Raw genomic sequence first — 18,983 nt, forward strand, 5'->3', positions numbered from 1 at the left:
CATGGGTTCAATCCCTGGGTCAGGAAAATTTGCTAGAGGAGGGCATGGTAACCCACTCCAGTATTCTTGCCTGGAGAATTCCATGGACAGAGGAGCCTGGCAGGCTACGGTCCATAGGGTCACAAAGAGTCTGACAACTGAAGCATCTAAGCACACACATATACACACAGCAATAACCTATTACACTTTATGTCAACACAAAAAGAGTATGATACTGGGGTTCCTTTCTTTGGTTTCTATCTCCAAACAGAATCTCAGCCCACTTCATTCAGTCGCATGAACATCTTCTCTAGAGTTATATTGGTGATTTCCACTTTTTCAGTCCCTCTTTGGTTTTATACTCGTATTATCAATTACTATTTCTGATTTCCCCTTTCCTAAAAATAAATGGAAAATTCCTTAGCTTTGCATACATAACCACACACATAACCATACACATATTTTCTACCTCTCTTTTCAGTCTTCCACTATGTGTAAGATCTACTGTTTCACCTTATGCTCAGAGTCATCTCACATAATTAAGTGTCCACAGATCAACTCCTGCCTCTGCATCAAGATCTTTATGTCTATACTATAAAAATCCCATTACCCAGGAGAGACTTTGAGTAATCTTCAAGAGATCAGGCCAGTTTTTCTATCTCAAAAAAAAAAAAAAATCATAAGCATTCAGAACTCAATAGAATTTAGGCATTTACTGTTTATAACATTGACAATGAATTCAAGGTTGAGCTAATGAAATGTGACTTTTTCAAGTAACATGAATTAATCTTAATCTGAGATACATGGAAAATAGAAGCAATGTGACAGAGTTTGTTCTATTGGGGCTCTCACAGAATCCAAAGATGCAGAAAATCATCATCCGTTGTGTTTTTGATTGTCTACATTGTCTCTATTGTGGGGAATGTGCTCACTATGGTCACCATCAAAGCCAGTCATTATGGGGGTACCCTACTTACTGTTTCCTGGCTCATCTCTGGTTCATCGATGCCTGCTATTCCTGTGTCAATACCCCTAAAGTGATCATAGATTCACTCTATGAAAAGAAAATGAGTCCTTTCTATGAATGCATGATGCAGATCTTTGGGGAACGTTTATTTGCAGGTGCTGACATCATTCTGCTTACTGCAATGGCATATGACCGCTATGTGGCCATCTGTAAGCCCTTGAATTATACTACTATCATGAACTGGCAGGTTTGCGGCCTTTTAGTAGGAGTGTCATGGGTGGGAGGCTTTCTTCATGCAACCATACAGATTCTCTTCATCATCAAATTACCCTTCTGTGGCTCTAATGTCATAGACCACTTTATGTGTGATCTGAACCCTTTGCTTGATCTTGCCTGCACTGATAGCCACACTCTAGGACTCTTTGTTGCTGCCAACAGTGGTTTCATCTGCCTGCTAAACTTTCTTCTCTTGACTGGCTCCTATGCAGTCATTCTGCACTCCTTAAAAACCCAGAGTTTGAAAGCTCGGCAAAAAGCTCTCTCCACCTGTGTCTCCCATATCACAGCAGTCATATTTTTCTTTTTACCCTGCATATTTGAGTGCCTGAGACCAGAAACTAGTTTACCTATTGATAAAGCAGTTGCTGTATTCTACACTATGTTAATGCCCATGTTAAATCCCTTAATCTATACTTTGAGAAATGACCAGATGAAAAATGCCATTAGGAAATTGTGTAGTAGGAAAGTGATTTCAGGTGATCAATAAGATGTGTGAGAAACCCAACATTTATTCAAATTATGCAAGGATCAAAAGGATATTGTTTGTAAATTAGGCTAAGAATACCTATGAGATTTAAAAAAAAACACCTACAAACCATACATTCTGCAAGGTGAAGAGAAGAAACGGTTTTAGGTAAAGAGAGACAAACCTAACCTGAGACTAATGTTTGCATATTTGGAAAGTTCTGCCAAACTGGATTTTAGTTTTACTGTCTTCATTATTGTATATGGATTCATAAGCTTTCATCACAATAAAAATATTATTATATTAATATTCAGCTGCAATCTCTATAACAATATAAAGAGGTAGACACTGCTATCATCCCCATTTTACAGGTGTGTAAGCAAATAGAAAGGACTATGTTCCAAAACAGAAATATAATGAAAAACCTGTAACTGGAATCTAACTGACCTCTCAGACCATGTTTTTGTTTGTTTGTTTGTTTGTTTTTTTATGATCATGTTCTTAACTGCTGTAATCTATGGCCAGGCAATGATGATAGAAAGGTGGAATAATTATACCAGTTACCATTTATTGAGACAGGGACTGTGAGTGACTATATATCCATCTTTCTGTCTATATACACATATATGCCATTTTAAAATAAATTGGCATATATACATTAGTTATATATACAATAGTATAGATAGATAGATAGATAGATAGATAGATAGATATGCACACACAATTTTATTATGTATGGTGGTGGTTTAGTTGCTAAGTCATGTCTGACTCTTGCAACCCATGAACTGTAGCCCACCAGGCTCCTCTGTCCATGGGATTTTCCAGACAAGAATACTGGAGTGGACTGCCATTTTCTTCTCCAGGGTATCTTCTCCACCCAGGGATGAACCAACATCTCTTGCATTGGCAGGCAGATTCTTTACCACTGAGCCACCTGAGAAGCCCATATGTGTTCATTACATATAACTAAATTCTATTTTTTTAATTAAATACTCTACAAATTTGTACACATCATTGTTGGTGGTAAGCTGGTAATTGACAATAACACTATGGTATGAAACTACTTAGAATGAAAAACAATAAGCTATTTAACCTCTAAAGGTAAATGACAAGTGTTACATTATTTATAAATTTTTTTTGAATATTAAGTATAATTCTCCATTGTTCATATCACAAACTTAGGCTCAGAAAGCCATCAGTAAGAGTGGTGATTTCAATAAAAAGAACATTTTAATGACAGATATTTTCTCAGGCCATTTCTCTCACTCTTCTTCTCCTGGGACCCCTATAATGGGAATATTAGCATGTGTGATATTGTCTCAGAGGACTCTTAAACTGTCCTCATCTCTTTTCATTCTTTTTTGCTTGTTTGTTTTCTATTTGGCTGCAGTGATTTCTACCTCTCTTTCTTCTGACCCACTGATTCATTCTTTTGTCTCATTCAGTCTACTCTTTATGCTTCTAGTGTATTTTTCATTTCCATTATAGTATTCTTTAATTCTGCTTGACTGATCTTTATATTTTATCATTGTTTGTTAAAAATTTATGATTTCCCACTCTGTACATTTGTTTTCCTCCCAAGTTCTTTATCTTTACTGTCATTACCCTGATCTCTTTCATCGGTGGGTTTCCTATTTTCACATCACTTTGTTGTTCTTCTGAGATTTTATCTTGTGCTTTTGTCGGAAACATATTCTTCCATCACCTCATCTTGTCTAAATTTCTGTTTATCTTTTTATGTAAGTAGTAGGCTAGTGAGGATTCTTAACCTTGGAGGAGTGGTCCTCTGTAGATGTCCTCTGTGTCCCAGCAGTGGACTCTCATCTCACTCCCAATGGCTAGAAGCCAGTGGTCTCAGGACTGTTAGACTGTTACACCAGACTGCTTGAGTCTGGTCTAGACGCTTCTGCAGGTTTCCTGGTGGGAGGAGCAGGTGCCTGATGACTGGTGGGTTGAAGTAGGACTTGGACCTCTGATGGGCAGGACTATGTCTAGAGAGAAAGTCTAGAGGTGGTTGTGGGCTCATAAAGTCTTTAGACAGCTTGTCTGCTGTGTCTTACACTCAGTTTGTTTTTCGGCCTGGGGTGTCCCAGCAATGGAGGCTATAGGCTGTTGGGTGGGGCCAGGTCTTGGTGCTGAGATGTGATATATGATAGGTTCCAGTTTGTTCTGCAATTACTCATGATTTTGATGTTTTTGTGAGAGGAGGTGAATTTTTGAGGATCCCTTTACTCCCATCTGGGCAGCTCTCCTCAAATAAATTTGATTGATAGAAGTATAGTATATGGAAGTCTAGAAGTGGCAGATAAAAGAGATATTTAGGGATGGTGTAGAGAGAAGTTGTGGAACTTCTATGCCCTTTCCAGGTGCAATGATCCCAGCACCTCCATGAGTTCATCAACCCAGAAGATCATTACACAAACACTGCAGTAATCACTACTGTAGTCACAATCTCATTTGGTCCTAAAGTTGTGGCTAGTCCTCCAAATCTATCAATTCTAACCCATATCCCCTTGTAAAGTTTATTTTGAAATAAATTTAGTAAAATGAAATGAGGTTTTTTTTGTTCTCATTTATTTTAATTTCCAGGAAATTACAAAGTTCAGTGTTTTCATGTCATGCTCGAGGAAGGAGATATACGTGAGTGTGTGTGTGTGTGTGTTTGTGAATGGAAATTTTGTGATTCCCTCATAAAACTAATTTTATCTACACCTCCATAACACCAGCATGAACACACACAAATACACACACCACTATACAAGGGTTTAAGACTATTTGGATTCCAGGAATGAATGAATGAAGGTAGCAGTTATAAAAGAAAACAAAACAAGCTAATAGCTTGTTGGAAATGTGAAGTAAGTTAATGGAATAGGTTATACAGAAGTTAAACATGAAAAAATACTTAGAAGGTTTTATGTGGCTCAAAGTCGTTCAGTCACTAAGTTGTGTCCAACTCTTTGTGACCCTCTGGACTGCAGCACACCGGGCTTCCCTGTCCTTTACTATCTCCCAGAGTTTGTTCAAACTCATGTCCACTGGGCCTTCCCAGGGGTCACTAGTGGTAAAGAACTTGCTTGCCAATGCAGGAGACATAAGAGACGTGGGTTCCCTATGTTCATCGCAGCACTGTTTATAATAGCCAGGACATGGAAGCAACCTAGATGCCCATCAGCAGACGAATGGATAAGGAAGCTGTGGTACATATACACCATGGAATATTACTCAGCCATTAAAAAGAATTCATCTGAATCAGTTCTAATGAGATGGATGAAACTGGAGACCATTATACAGAGTGAAGTAAGCCAGAAAGATAAAGACCAATACAGTATACTAACACATATATATGGAATTTAGAAAGATGGTAACGATAACCTTATATGCAAAACAGAAAAAGAGACACAGATGTACAGAACAGACTTTTGGACTCTGTGGGAGAAGGCGAGGGTGGGATGTTTCAAGAGAACAGCATCAAAACATGTATATTATCAAGGGTGAAACAGATCACCAGCCCAGGTTGGATTCATGAGTGCCGGGAGCCGAGATCCCACCCATGACAAGGTCATGAGGGAGAAAACCTGACGGGCAAGGCAGATCAGGTTTTCAGGGATTCTGAAAAGCTGCCCCCGGCACTCACCTTAAAGATGATATCTGTCTTTCTGATGCTTGCTTCAATAGACAGCTCCCTAATTTCTGTGACACAGGCAGAAGGCCTTCCCCGATCTCTTTCCAAATAAGAATCAATTTAGAACTTTAACCAATAAGTTTCCTGGGTGGTGGTATTTTATGAGATTATCCAGGATGAAAGGAGTGCTTTAATTTAAACTCCTTTGCTGGTATTTTAGTTTGTTTGGCAAATGCGTTTATGCCCTTGGTACTAATATACATGATTGCTTATAATGCCCTAATCATAAAACAGCATAAAGAACCTGATCACATAAAGGCCCTAATAGGCACAGAACCCTTCGGGGGTGAGGAAGCCCTATTAGAGAACATAAAAATATCATTCTAAAAGTGGTTATAGTTAAAGATTTAGAAAAATAAGAGTTTAGAATTGTTAATTTTAACCAGGAATGCTAAACAGGGGCTGCCTCATTGGAGCTGCAGAGTCTTTGTGTGGTAAACCTTTTAGATAAATTTAACTGATAACTTCTGCAAAAGGACTGACCTTTGTGTTCATTAAAGAATTGATTACGGAAAACAGCTTTGCATTCACCTAGGTCATAAAATGTCAATAGGCCCCAAGGCCAGAAGATAATGTACAAGACCCTCATAAACAAAGAAGTATGCAGAAAACACCCTGGTTTCATGAAGAACAAGCTGATGTAATGTTAAACTATCTTCCCCTTAGAAATGTACTAAGTTAGGGCATAAAAGCCACAGTAAAAAATAAAGCATTGACAGACTCTGCCAGACTCTACTAACCACTCCCTCCCCAGTCTGGTCTCTCTCTCTCTCTCTCTCTCTCTCTCTCTCCCTCCTTTTCTCGCCTACACCATTCATCCTGAGGGTACCCCTGGATCCTGCTGAGGCTGGACCCCAGCAAGTGGCGCCACGAACAGGGAACCCAAAGGTAATCCCCCCACCGTTGTTCAGTCTTTGGGATGGCTAGGACCCCACTAGGGCTCCGCGGGCTCCCCTGCATAAGATAGGTAGGGTGAGGAAAGTGGGTAGGCTTCAGGTTTCTTCTTTAGGACCCCACTAGGGCACTACAGGCCCCCCTGCATAAGAAAGGTAGGGTAAGGAAGGTGGGTAGGTTTAAGGTTCCTTCTTTTCTAAGAGTAAGATCCTCTCCTTTTTCTTCTAATTAGTAACAAAAATGGGTAACAGTGAGTTAAAGGAAAGACAGCTTTTTATTGGGGTTATATTGCAGCTATTAAATAAAAGAAGTATTAAAGTAAAAAAGGCTAGTGTTCAATCTTTTTTCACATTTGTACAGGAGCAATGTCCTTATTTTCCAGAAGAGAGCAGTTCTCCTGGGTTCCCTTACCCTCCTGCTCTCCACCTGGGTGCCCTTTCCAATGAGATCTCTTGCTTTGTCAGCACATGTGTCTCCTCCGAGCTCAGTTACAGGCCCTGGAAGGGGTCCCCCTTCCTGCAACTGGTGGGGGACTCTTCTTCGCTGAGACTGACATCCTGACCACTCGGGGTACTCAGAGGCCAGCTTGCCTGCCAATGGACCAGACCCAGCGGCCGCAACCGAGACCCTTTTGTCCCTGGTCTCCTCCTGATGTGAACGACTGGCCAGAGTGCCCCGACTAGTAAGGAACAAGAGACTTTATTGACCTCTCTCCCCTTCCCTCTCTCTGTCCTCTCCTTAGCCCTTCCTATCCTTCCCGTTTTTCTAATCCCCCGGTCCTGGACACAGGAATTTGGTCAAAGGGCCTCAGCTTGCGCTGAGGATTGGAGACTGATCACCTCCTGTTGGCAGAGAACTCGAATTCTGGCAGGGCCGAGTTCCAGTCCTCCCTTCTCTGGAAGCGCAGGGAAAAGTCCCGTAATGCCTGGGTGTCTGCAGGTGGCAGGAGACGTCTGTAAGGCCACCCCTTTTGTCCCCCTTTCCCGCCTCCTCCTCCTTCTTTTCCTTTCTTCCTCTTAAAACCTTTGAAGACGTCTAAAGTTCTGTGTCTCTATAGAAGGTTTTCTGAGAAACTGTATTCTTGTATTTAAGGGAGTGTCTGATGAGGACTGCCAGGTTTATATGTGTGTGTTTTAACTCTGTGTTCCGTGTTGTGATTTTTGATGGCCATTCTGCTTTTTGTTAGAACTTGATTTTCTTTCCCTGTGCCTTGAGACCAGGGCTCTCAGGAACACTTATCTAGACCATCTCTAACTCCTGAGGCTGAGGGAAAAGGGAAAAAGCCTTTAAAAACTTTTATTTATTTCAACTTTTTTATAAACTAGTAAATTTTATATTGTAATATCTAATTCATGACCAAACTTAAAAAATGAAGCTAGATCTTGCACTGTGTCTGTCTAAATATGTCTTGGTATGTCTTTGTCTCTGGGTGATATTTTTTAGGTTAATTGGTAAATGAGCTCTATTTAATTGGCTTTAAAAAAAGGTAAGAGCTTACAAATCAAATAACTCTAAATTAAACAAATTCCAGGTTCAGGTAAACTGGAAAATATTCAGTATTAAATACCTGATATTAATGTTTCTTTGTTGACCTATCTAATACAGACATGTCTTAGAGTAATTAACATCAAGTAAAATATTTTCATTATGCCTAGGCTTATTATAAGTTAAATATTGTTATATTGTAATATCTGTTACAAGTTTGTCAACAAGGAAAGTACCTCAAGTAAAGAAACTTCAAAAAAAATGTAAATGAGATAGGAGTTTTTAGATAAACTATTAAAAATCATCATACTTTAGAAATGTCTCTCTAAAACAGTCCCTTTAGATTTTGGTAACCTGAATTTCTAGGGTGGTGCTAAATTAAGTGACTGATATATTGAATAGCTAGATCATTAAAAATAGTAATAATAATAATAAGATTCTGAAACATTCACTACTAAACACTGATTTCCCTTTACAGAAAAGTTAAAGAGATTTGGACTACAAATGAATAATGTTTGATGCCATCCTGAGATGTTTGCTAGAATTTTTTTAGAAATTATCACTGGTATTTATGTTCACCAATCTATAGACTGCTAATATAAAGGTAAATTCTTGGTTGCTTAAGGAAAGTAAGATGTGTGCCTTCAGTAAACAAGGTATGAAAAATGAAGTTACATTTTATTAAAAAAAAAAAAGGTGAAGTAAGTCTGACTTACAGGTGGCTGTTTCAGGATGGGAGAACAAAGTAATGGGTACAGAAAGTGTTAAAAATGTTTGATGGAAAGTGCAAATATATTATTTCACAGTGATCTATATAATTCTACCTGACAGAGTACCATAAACCCTTTTGATATTTATTGACAAAACTGCCTAAATAGCTTGACTTCTAGCTGACTTTGGGATGCTTCAGAGGGCCCCTGAGACATCCCAAAGAGCTATTAAACTACCTGAGTTCATTTGACATGTTAAATTGCATGGGAATTATTGTTGGAGGAGTGATAAATATTCTCAGGTTATATTGTATGGTTGATGTTACTTATGTAGATATCCTAGAAATTATGTGAAATTCATGAAAATCTGATATGTCCTGGTAAAATGTCAGTTATAATTTTAGTTATCATGTTAAAGTGTTATAAGTCACAGCAATGACCAGGCTACTTTGTCAATTACAATTTAATTAGATTTTAAACATGCCTTGTATGGTTTCACTCTCATGCCTTAAAAAAAAATACTGCTAGTTCTTCAAGATTTATAAAAAGACTTTTCTAAGATTAACTGAAAATGTTTGTTTGCTATCTGGTAAATTGGTAACAGACTGGAATTTAGTCTACTCTCTATGTTAAGAGAACAAAGTTTTCTTAGAATGAATCTTTCAATAACAAATTATGAATTTCTTTGCCTTTAAGTGATTTATATTTGTTTTTAAAATCTTTTGATACTTTAGTAAAGTAAATAAGTGTTATTTAAGATTATGGTACATATAAAAGATCATTCTGCTTCTACCAAAAATGACCCCTCACTGTTAGACTTGTGTTATCTTAATGTCTTAAAACTGACAATGCCCCTGCTTACACTTCTAAATCTTTTCAAGGCTTTTGTACAAGGTTTCATATAAAACATAGCACAGGTATCCCTTATAACCCACAGGGACAAGCCATCATAGAAAGAGCACATTAGACTCTAAAAACTCAAATTTTAAAACTACATAAAGGTGAATTTAAGTATAGTTCCCCTCACCAGATTCTACAACACGCTCTTTTTGTGATATACAATCTAAACACTGATTCATTTGGGGTTACTGCAATGCTCTGACATTGGAGTCCAGAGCAGCAGAGTACAAAACTTCTGGTTAAATGGAAAAACCTTCTTTCAGAACAATGGAGGGGTCCTGACCCATTACTAACCAGCGGCCGAGGGTGTGCTTGTATTTTCTCCCAAGGTGCTGAGTAGAAAATTTGGATCCCGGACAGACTGATTCGACACTAATTCGCCATGTCGCAGTCCCCCAGACATCTGGTTCCCCCATTACTTTGACCACAAAAGAAGAAGGACACTCCTCTGCCCCTGCCTCTGCCGCCCACCTAGAAGGTCCAGCAGACTCTGAAACAACCGGCAGTGGAGATCCTGGAAGAACAAATGCAAACCACCAGGACGCCCTGAGCGGACAACTCAACAAGCCTCCATACCCACATGGGGGCAAATTAAGTCACTTTGCCATCTAGAACAGGGAATAGCTTCTCTACAGGGATCCTCAGCCTCTCCTCAAAGGGTTTTTATTGCTATGCTTGCTTTACTGTCTTGCCAGGCAAGTGCTACCTCTTCTACATCAGAAAAATACTGGGCATATTTCCCTGATCCCCTGACCTTCCAAGTAGTTACTTGGAACAATGACCCTATACGGGTCAACACAGACCAGCCTCGTCTCTTGGGAGGATCCTATACTTCTTATGATAAAGATCACTACCCTATCAATTTTAACTATACTTTTAGGGGATTAACAGATGACCTTCCCCTTTGCTTTAACTTCCCCCATAGTCATACAAGTGATCTTATTACTCCCTCTAAGGAGGGGTGTGTTGGAGCCTCCAAGAAAGCAATTCTGACAGATTCTCCAGCATCAAAATTTTCAGACAAAACAGGAGATAGGCTGGTTTGGATATTACAGGCCCACATGCCCAGGGTCCTTGACCCCTATGAATCCTTGTTCCTTAATGCTCCACCAAAATATCCAAATTGTATTGATGTTGCTCCTTCAGACGTCATATGGAAAACTATAGACAACTGCCTTGGATATCCGGTATGGAAATCCTGTACTTATAATTCAAAAACAGATTATAGAATACCGGGAGGCAGAAACTATTCGGTACAAGACTGGAGCAATCCAAACCCAAGTCAGGATCCAGGATCTGTTCCTGACTATCAATAGGTTTAGCATTTGGAAAGATGATTCCATCCCTTGGCCGTTGGCAGCTAGCAGATGGCATCATAATCAATTTGTTCCCCCCATGCTGTCCTATACAACTAAGGGCAAAACCTTTTGACAACCAGAAATTTGGAGAGCCCTTGCTGCCACCTCCATTGTTACTTTAACTCGACTAGAAAACGATTCCACCTATTCTGTGCTGGCTTGTTTACCCTCCCCTTACTTTTTTTTTTTTTTTTTTTTTATGTCTACTAATGATTCATAAAGGCTTCATATACAAATGAATTATTCAGGTGGACCAAATATAGTCTACTGTGAACAATGCATGCTTTCATCCTGTTTAACCCCTCAATATAATATTTGTTCTTTTGTGGTGCTGCAACGTCCAACTTACCTTATGGTGCCCGTCACAGTGAATGCCTATTGGTATGACAATTACGGTTTAGCCGTTCTGCAACAACTGCAAGATTTAATGCATTCCCGATGGTTTGTTGGATTACTTATCTTAGGGATTTCAGCTTTGATAACAGCAATTACCTCTGTCACTGTGGCAGCGATATCATTGACTCAACAGGTACATACTGCTCAATATGTCAATGATATGTCAAAAAATGTTTCTTTAGCTCTAGCTATGCAAGAATTTATAGATAGAAAATTAGAAGTAAAAATAGATGCCCTAAAAGCAGTCATGCATATTGGAACTGAGTTACAGGCCTTAAAAGTAAAGTTAGCATTATCCTGTCACGCCGACTATCGGTGGATTTGTGTAACACCTCTAAAAGTAAATGATACAGATTATAATTGGGAAAAGATTAAAAATCATATTTTAGGTGTATGGAATAGCTCCAGCATTAGTTTAGATCTTGGAAAGCTTCACGGTCCTATAAAAACCTTAGAACATTCCCGCCTGGACTTTACTGCTGCAGGAGCTGCTAATGAATTTTTTCATAGCTTTTCTAACTTTATTACTGGAAAAAATATCCTACCAACTATCCTCAGTTATGCTACTGTGGCAGCCCTAGTCCTACTTCTCATTATAATCCTTCCTGGTATTGTCAGAACTCTCCGGCAGAACACTCAGAAGCTTGTGACTGAGATCCATCTGGCTGTCTTAAAAAATAAAAAAGGGGGAGATGCCGGGAGCCAGCGCACAAGATCCCACCATGACAAGGTCATGAGGAGGAGACCTGACAAGCAAGGCAGATCAGGACTTCAGGGATTTCGAAAAGCTGCCCAGGCACTCACCTTAAAGATGATCGCTGTCTTTCTGATGCTATATTAGACTACTCCCTAATTTCTGTGACACAGGTAGAAGGCCTTCCACGATCTGTTTCCAAACAGAATCAACTTAGAACTTTAGTTAATACGTCCGCTGGACGGTGGTATCCTATAAGATTATCCAGGATAGAAGGAGTGTTTCAATTTAGACCCCTTTGCTGGCATTCTGGCCTGCTTGGCAAATGCCTACTAATGCACATGACTGCTCACAACACCTTAATCATAAACAGCATAAAGAACCTGATCACATAAAGGCCCTATTAGGCACAGAGCCCTTCGGGGGTGAGGAAGCCCTATTAGAGAACACAAAAAATATTATTCTAAAAGTGGTTATAGTTAAAGATTTAGAAAAATAAGAGTTTAAAATTGTTAATTTTAACCAGGAATGCTAAACGGGCTGTCTCACTAGAGCTGCAGAGTCTTTGTGTGGTAAACCTTTTAGATAAATTTAACTGATAACTTCTGCAAAAGGACTGACCTTTGTGTTCATTAAAGAATAGATTATGGAAAACAGCTTTGCATTCACCTAGGTCATAAAATGTCAATAGGCCCCAAGGCCAGAAGATAATGTACAAGACCCTCATAAACAAAGAAGCATGCAGAAAACCCTGGTTTCGTGAAGAACAAGCTGATGTAATGTTAAACTATCTTCCCCTTAGAAATGTACTAATTTAGGGCATAAAAGCCACGGTAAAAAATAAAGCATTGCCAGACTCTGCCAGACTCTACTACACCACCCCCCCACCCCCCAGTCTGGTCTCTCTCTCTCTCTCTCTCCCCCCTTTTTTCACCAATGCCGTTCATCCTGAGGGTACCCCTGGATCCTGCTGAGGCTGGACCCCAGCAGAATTTGCCTATCATGCAGGAGAATATGGTTCAATCCCTGGGTTCAGAAAATCTCCTGGAGAAGGGAATGGAAACCCACTCCAATATTCTTGCCTGGAGAACTCCATGGACAGAGGGGCCTGGTGGGCTTAAGTCTATGAGCTGCAAAGAGTCAGACAGGCCTCACTGACTTTCACTTTCATACTTCATATGTCACGGAGTCCACTTTATCCCTGGTACCAGCCAGAACACTGAAGCAATTCAACTGTATGTCCTCTCTCACCACAGAGCTCAGCATGATGTCTGCAGGGTCCGAAACCTATCAGGCAATGAGTAAATTCTTGGTGCATTGCCATTTGCCATGGGTAAAATACGACTGTTTCCCTAGACTGTAAACCTAGGAGGAATCCAAATGCTCTTCTTCTCCTTCCATGTTTATCATTACTTTGTAGTAGATGAGAAATATAAATAAACATTTATTTAGAAAGTCATTTTGTACTGCCTCCAATTTTTCTTCTAGCTGAGGCAGAAACAAATACAATATTCATGGTGATAAACATATTTCTAAGAATCACAGAACTTGGAAACATTTTTTGTTTTACCAAAATAAAATACTTGTAAAAATGGAGGAGCTGTTGAAGGTCACAGAAGATGATGGCATAGTGTGAAAGAAAACGCCTATCTCCTGATCCTAAAGTTAGTGGTCTCACTCTCCATGTTTTCATAACAATAATATATTTGCTAAATATTGTTACATCATAGGGTCCATTGATTTCTTCAGTAAAGCACATGTACCCAGGAAGTGGGAGGCTGGAACAGTATGTCAGAAGAAGAAGCTATAAACCTATTTATGACATATATACGTATTTGTATTTTGATAGCAGACTTCACTTATAAAAAGAGCCAAAATTAATTCACAGACAATTTTCATAAGTTAGACACTTGTTTAACTGAGAAATATTTTTTCTTCAGTCAACTATGGAATTCCTTATACCACCTATGGCTCAGATGGTAAAGAATCTGCCTACAATGCTAGAGACCCAGGTTCGATCCCTGGGTTGAGAAGATCCCCTGGAGAAGGGAATGGCAATCCACTCTAATGTTCTTGCTTGTAGAATTCCATGGATAGAGGAGACTGGCAGGCTATACAGCCCGTGGGATCACAAAAGTTCGGACGTGACTGAGTAACTAACATTTCAATTTCAATATTATATACACATATATATGAAGTGAAAAGTGAACGTGTTAGTTGCTAAGTCATGCCTGACTCTTTGGCGATCTCATGGAGTATAGACCACAAGGCTCCTCTGTCCATGGAATTCTCCAGGCAAGCATAGTAGAGTGGGTAACCATTCCCTTCTGCAGGGAATATTCCCGACCCAGAGACTGACCCTGGTCTCCTTCCTTGCAAGTAGATTCTTTACCATCTGAGCCACCAAATGACTTATATATACATACATATATGTATGTATATATGTTATATATATATATATGTATACATATGTATATGGAATCCTCTTTGAAAAGTGCTTTACCTAAAGCACTTTTCAAAGAGGATTCCAGATTCAAGGAACTAAATATAAGGACAAATTTCTAATAGTGAAATTGTTTTATAAATTTACTTTACTGTGTACTTTTGAAAACTATCTGCATTTACACTGACTAATAACTGTTAATCTAATAAAGTATCATCCCCTATGTCATATAATCAAAGCACATTTTATATAGCTAATTATAATGAAATACAACCCCAAAGAATTCTATATGATGTGACAATCACAGGTTGTGGAATAAGAATATTTGGATTCAAAACTGACTTACACGTTCTATGATCTAATTATTTAACCTTTAAGATCTTTCATTTATTCAGTAAAATAAGAATACCAAATTTTATATTTAATATTGTTCTAACCATTCAAAAATCCTTTAAAGCTTTCACATCAGTTTAAATACCATGTAACTAATTTTTTTAATTACTGACAATTTTCACCTAACAGATCAAGAAATACAATATTATGTTTAATGCTATATATATCAGATATGTGCAAAGAGATAAATGGCAAGCATTTTCTTTCTATATTATGTTCCACATCATCCTAGATTCCAGTAGGCCATGCAGTTTTCTCAGAAACAACTGCCTACATAGGCTAGCACATTATAAAGATGTGTAATTACAAAGGGAAATTTAAAATTACTAGAAAACAAGAGAGGTTCTAATGAAATGCTTTTTCTCTGATATCCTTTGAAATGGTTGAAAGAGAATCATGTTTGGATTTAGAATAATTCAGATCCTATTATTAACTGTATCTCTGATATCAGCCAGGTCTTTGAACTTCTTCAAACTTCATTGTGTGAAATGGGAATAATCATAGTAACTCTTATCTTACTTAGTTGCTACTAGTGTCAAGAGAGAAGTGTGGGATGAACTTTCTAGTAAAAATACAGGAAGATGTAAAGACCATGATAGAAATAAAATATTCATAATTGGTCATTTCTTATCTGAAATTGCATTCCTGCTTAATAATATTATAATGACATGTTTGCCCTCTGGCTTCCTTACTGTGTAAGTAACAGGGATTAACATGGGAGATGGCATCCAGTTCCATCACTTCATGGCAAATAGATGAGGAAACAATGGAAATAGTAACAGACTTTATTTTCTTGGGCTCCAAAAATCACTGCAGATGATGACTGCAGCCATGAAATTAAAAGATGCTTGCTCCTTGGAAGAAAAGCTGTGACAAATCTAGACAGAATATTAAAAAGCAGAGACATTACTTTTCCAACAAATTTCCATCTAATAAAAGCTATGGTTTTTCCACTAGTCATGTAAGGACATGAGAGTTGGACCATAAGGAAAGCTGAGCACTGAAGGATTGATGCTTTTGAACTGTGGTGTTGGAGAAGATTCTTTTCATTTTCATGGACTGCAAGGAGATCCAACCAGTCCATCCTGAAGGAAATCAGTCCTGAATATTCATTAGAAGGACTGATGGTGCAACTGCAACTCCAATACTTTGGCCACCTGACGCGAAGAACTGACCCATTTGAAAAGACCCTGATGCTGGGAAAGATTGAAGGCAGGAAGAGAAGGGGACGACAGAGGATGGGATGGTTGGATGGCATCACCAGCTCTATGGACATGAGATTGAGCAAGCTCCGGGAGATGGTGATGGGCAGGGAAGCCTGGCGTGCTGCAGTCCACGGGGTAGCAAAGAGTCGGACAGGACTGAGCAACTGAGCTACTACTACCAGGTTCCAAAGCTGTTGCTGTTTAGGTCTAATACATAGATTTACATCCCATGAACCCCCTATTTTCTATCAGGCACATTGACTTCAGTTGATTTATCCACCTTATTAAACTAGTTGTTCTATTATCACTGCCCCCGTTTTACAGAGAAGCAAACTAAGGCCAAGAGAAGTTTATTAATTTACTTGTGTCACATCACACGTGCTTCCCCCACAAAGAGTGTCAGGTACTATTACCCTGGAATACAACTTCCTTTCAAAAGTTTCACCTACAAACTTCCAGCCCAGGTCTTTAAAACTCAGTCTTACTTTCTTTCAAATGAGACAGCACTGTCTGTGATATATTTTAGTCTATAGATGAGGAAATCGTCTGCAGTCTTAATGACTCACTTGTCCGTCAAAGAGACGGTGTCAGTGTTTCGTAATCCTGTCTCACGTTGTCCCTTGTCTTGTCAGTGTGCTGTGATCTTCTATATTGTGGCGTTATAGTTTAGCGAGTTTGTTCCTTATTGCCTTTGTGAAGGCTCAAGTTATGTCACTTCACTTTTACTAAAGACCAGCATTAGCATTGCAATAGACACCTATAATGGAAAAATCTAAAAAATTATATATAATTATTATATATATATATATATATATATATATATATATATATATATATATATATACACATATACAGTTTGTTGTTTTTTAGTCACTAAGTCATGTCGACTCCTGTGGGACCCCATGGACTGTAGCCTGTGAGGTTCCTCTGTCCATGGGATTTCCCTGGAAAGATTATTGGAGAAGGTTGACATTTTCTTCTTCAGAGGATCTTCCCAACTGAAGAATTGAACCCCTTTCTCCCTTTCTCCTGTTACAGGCAAGTTCTTTACTACTGAGCCACCAGGGATGTGAGTGTGTATATATATATGTATTTATATATATATATATAAATCACTTTGTTTTACATTTGTACTAACACAAATTGTAAATTGATGTAATTCAATACAAAATGGAAAAACAATGCAAAAATCCATTAGCATTTATATGATAGTGAATTCATGGATTTTTTTGGGGAAAAGAGGGTAAAAGCAACTATACTTGAGATTTCTTTCCATCAGTGAAATTAAGTGAAATCAATTTAACTAAGATAAACTTTCAGAAAGTGTGAAATACCTGAAATATTTCTCCATGCACGTGGAGAATACCAGGTCAACCTACATTGTTAATAACTCATACATCAAAACTTTTCTGACTACAACACTCCAACTCATTGTTCTTCTCACAAAAGTCACTCTCTAAAACCCAGTGGTCAACTGAAGCTATTTCTTCTATAATTTGAACATATATTCTGAACATGGTACTCAGGTGACAGGGTTTTTAATAACTTTTACATGACTATCTCAAATTCAAAAGAAACAGAACCTCTTAACACATGGTCTAAGCCTAAAAGATGGTATTATCAGCACTTAATTCATTAGAATGGTCAAGTTTGCAATTGCTGGTGAGAACAAAACATTTCGACAATATCTGGTCTACCTTATATTTGTTTCCTTTCTTTGTGACTGTTAGAGAGGATATGAAAGTAATCCAAGGATAAGGATGGGGGAAGTCTTCAGTAAGTATTGCTTCTATTCTAACAACAAAGGAAAGATTTGAAAAAGGAAACTGGGGTCAATGGTGTGTCTTTGGGGCTATACTAGAGGGTTAGCGGAGGCATGAGAAGATTAATACACATTATAAACTGTCAGCAGAAAACTCAGAAAGTATCAGAACCGAAGAAAGAAGTGTAGGCTGTATGACATTCTCAGAGGATAGAGTCTTGCTGGTTTGTGAGTTTAAACCTTCTTCAGTTGTTCGTTCACTCTCATCATCATAAATCTCTCCTGAGGACCAACTGTCTTCTGATTATTTATGATTCTTATTAAAAATATAGGGAAATAGATATGCTTCTCCTAAAAGTCAATGAGATAAATAGTGTTTGAATCTGTTGTGCAAAAGCAATTTGATTTAAACTGTTGAAGGTAAATTGTGAGGAATATATTTTGACATTTTTTTCTTTGTAAAAGCAAAAATCCTCTTCATGTTTCCTGTGAGTGAAATTAAGTATTAATGTAGGTCATTATAAAAGTGAAGTGACTAAGATGAACTTTCAGAAAGTTGGGGATACCGGCAATGTACCTCAATGCAGGTAGAGAATATCATGCCAGCCTCCATTATTATATAACTCTTTATAAATGAAAGCTTCTCTGGTTCCAATACTGCAACTGTTGTTACTTCTCACAAATATCTCTTTGCCAAAAACAGTGGCAAACTGGAGTTATTATTTCCATAATTTGACCACACAGTAATGCCTGAGCATAGTACTAGGGTGATTCTGTTCACTAAGTTGTACAAGGCTGCCTCTAGGAGACAAGAATATACAATGGAAAAAAGAATGTCTCTTCAATAAGCGGTTCTGGGAAAAAAATGGACAGCTACATGCAGAGAATGAAATTAGAAATCCTTTAACACCATACACATAAATCAATTTAAAATGAATTAAAGACCTGAATATTACACCAGACACTATACAACTCCTAGAGCAAAACATAGGCAGAATATTACTTTATATAAATTGCAGCATTTTCTGGGATCCATCTTCTAGAGAAAGTTCAGTTCAGTCACTCAGTTGTGTCCGATTCTGCAGCCTCATGAATTGCAGCACGCCAGGCCTCCCTGTCCATCACAAACTCCCAGAGTCTACCCAAACCCATGTCCATCAAGTCGTTGATGCCATCCAACCATCTCATCCTCTGTCGTCCCTCCTCCTCCCACCCCAATCCTTCCCAGCATTAGGGTCTTTTCGAATGAGTCAGCTCTTCACATGACGTGGCCAAAGTATTGGAGTTTCAGCCTCACCATCAGTCTTCCAATGAACACCCAGGGCTGATCCTCTTAGGATGGACTGGTTGGATCTCCTTGCAGTCCAAGA

The 18,983-nt window shown here is 38.5% G+C and overlaps 1 pseudogene; it reads left to right on the forward strand.

Moving 5' to 3' along the window:
- The first annotated feature begins 189 nt into the window (after positions 1-189).
- Positions 190-1,712, forward strand: LOC122683198 (annotated as a pseudogene).
- Positions 1,713-18,983: the final 17,271 nt, after the last annotated feature.

Source organism: Cervus elaphus, chromosome 24 (assembly GCF_910594005.1).
Source record: "Cervus elaphus chromosome 24, mCerEla1.1, whole genome shotgun sequence".
Classification (NCBI taxonomy): domain Eukaryota; kingdom Metazoa; phylum Chordata; class Mammalia; order Artiodactyla; family Cervidae; genus Cervus; species Cervus elaphus.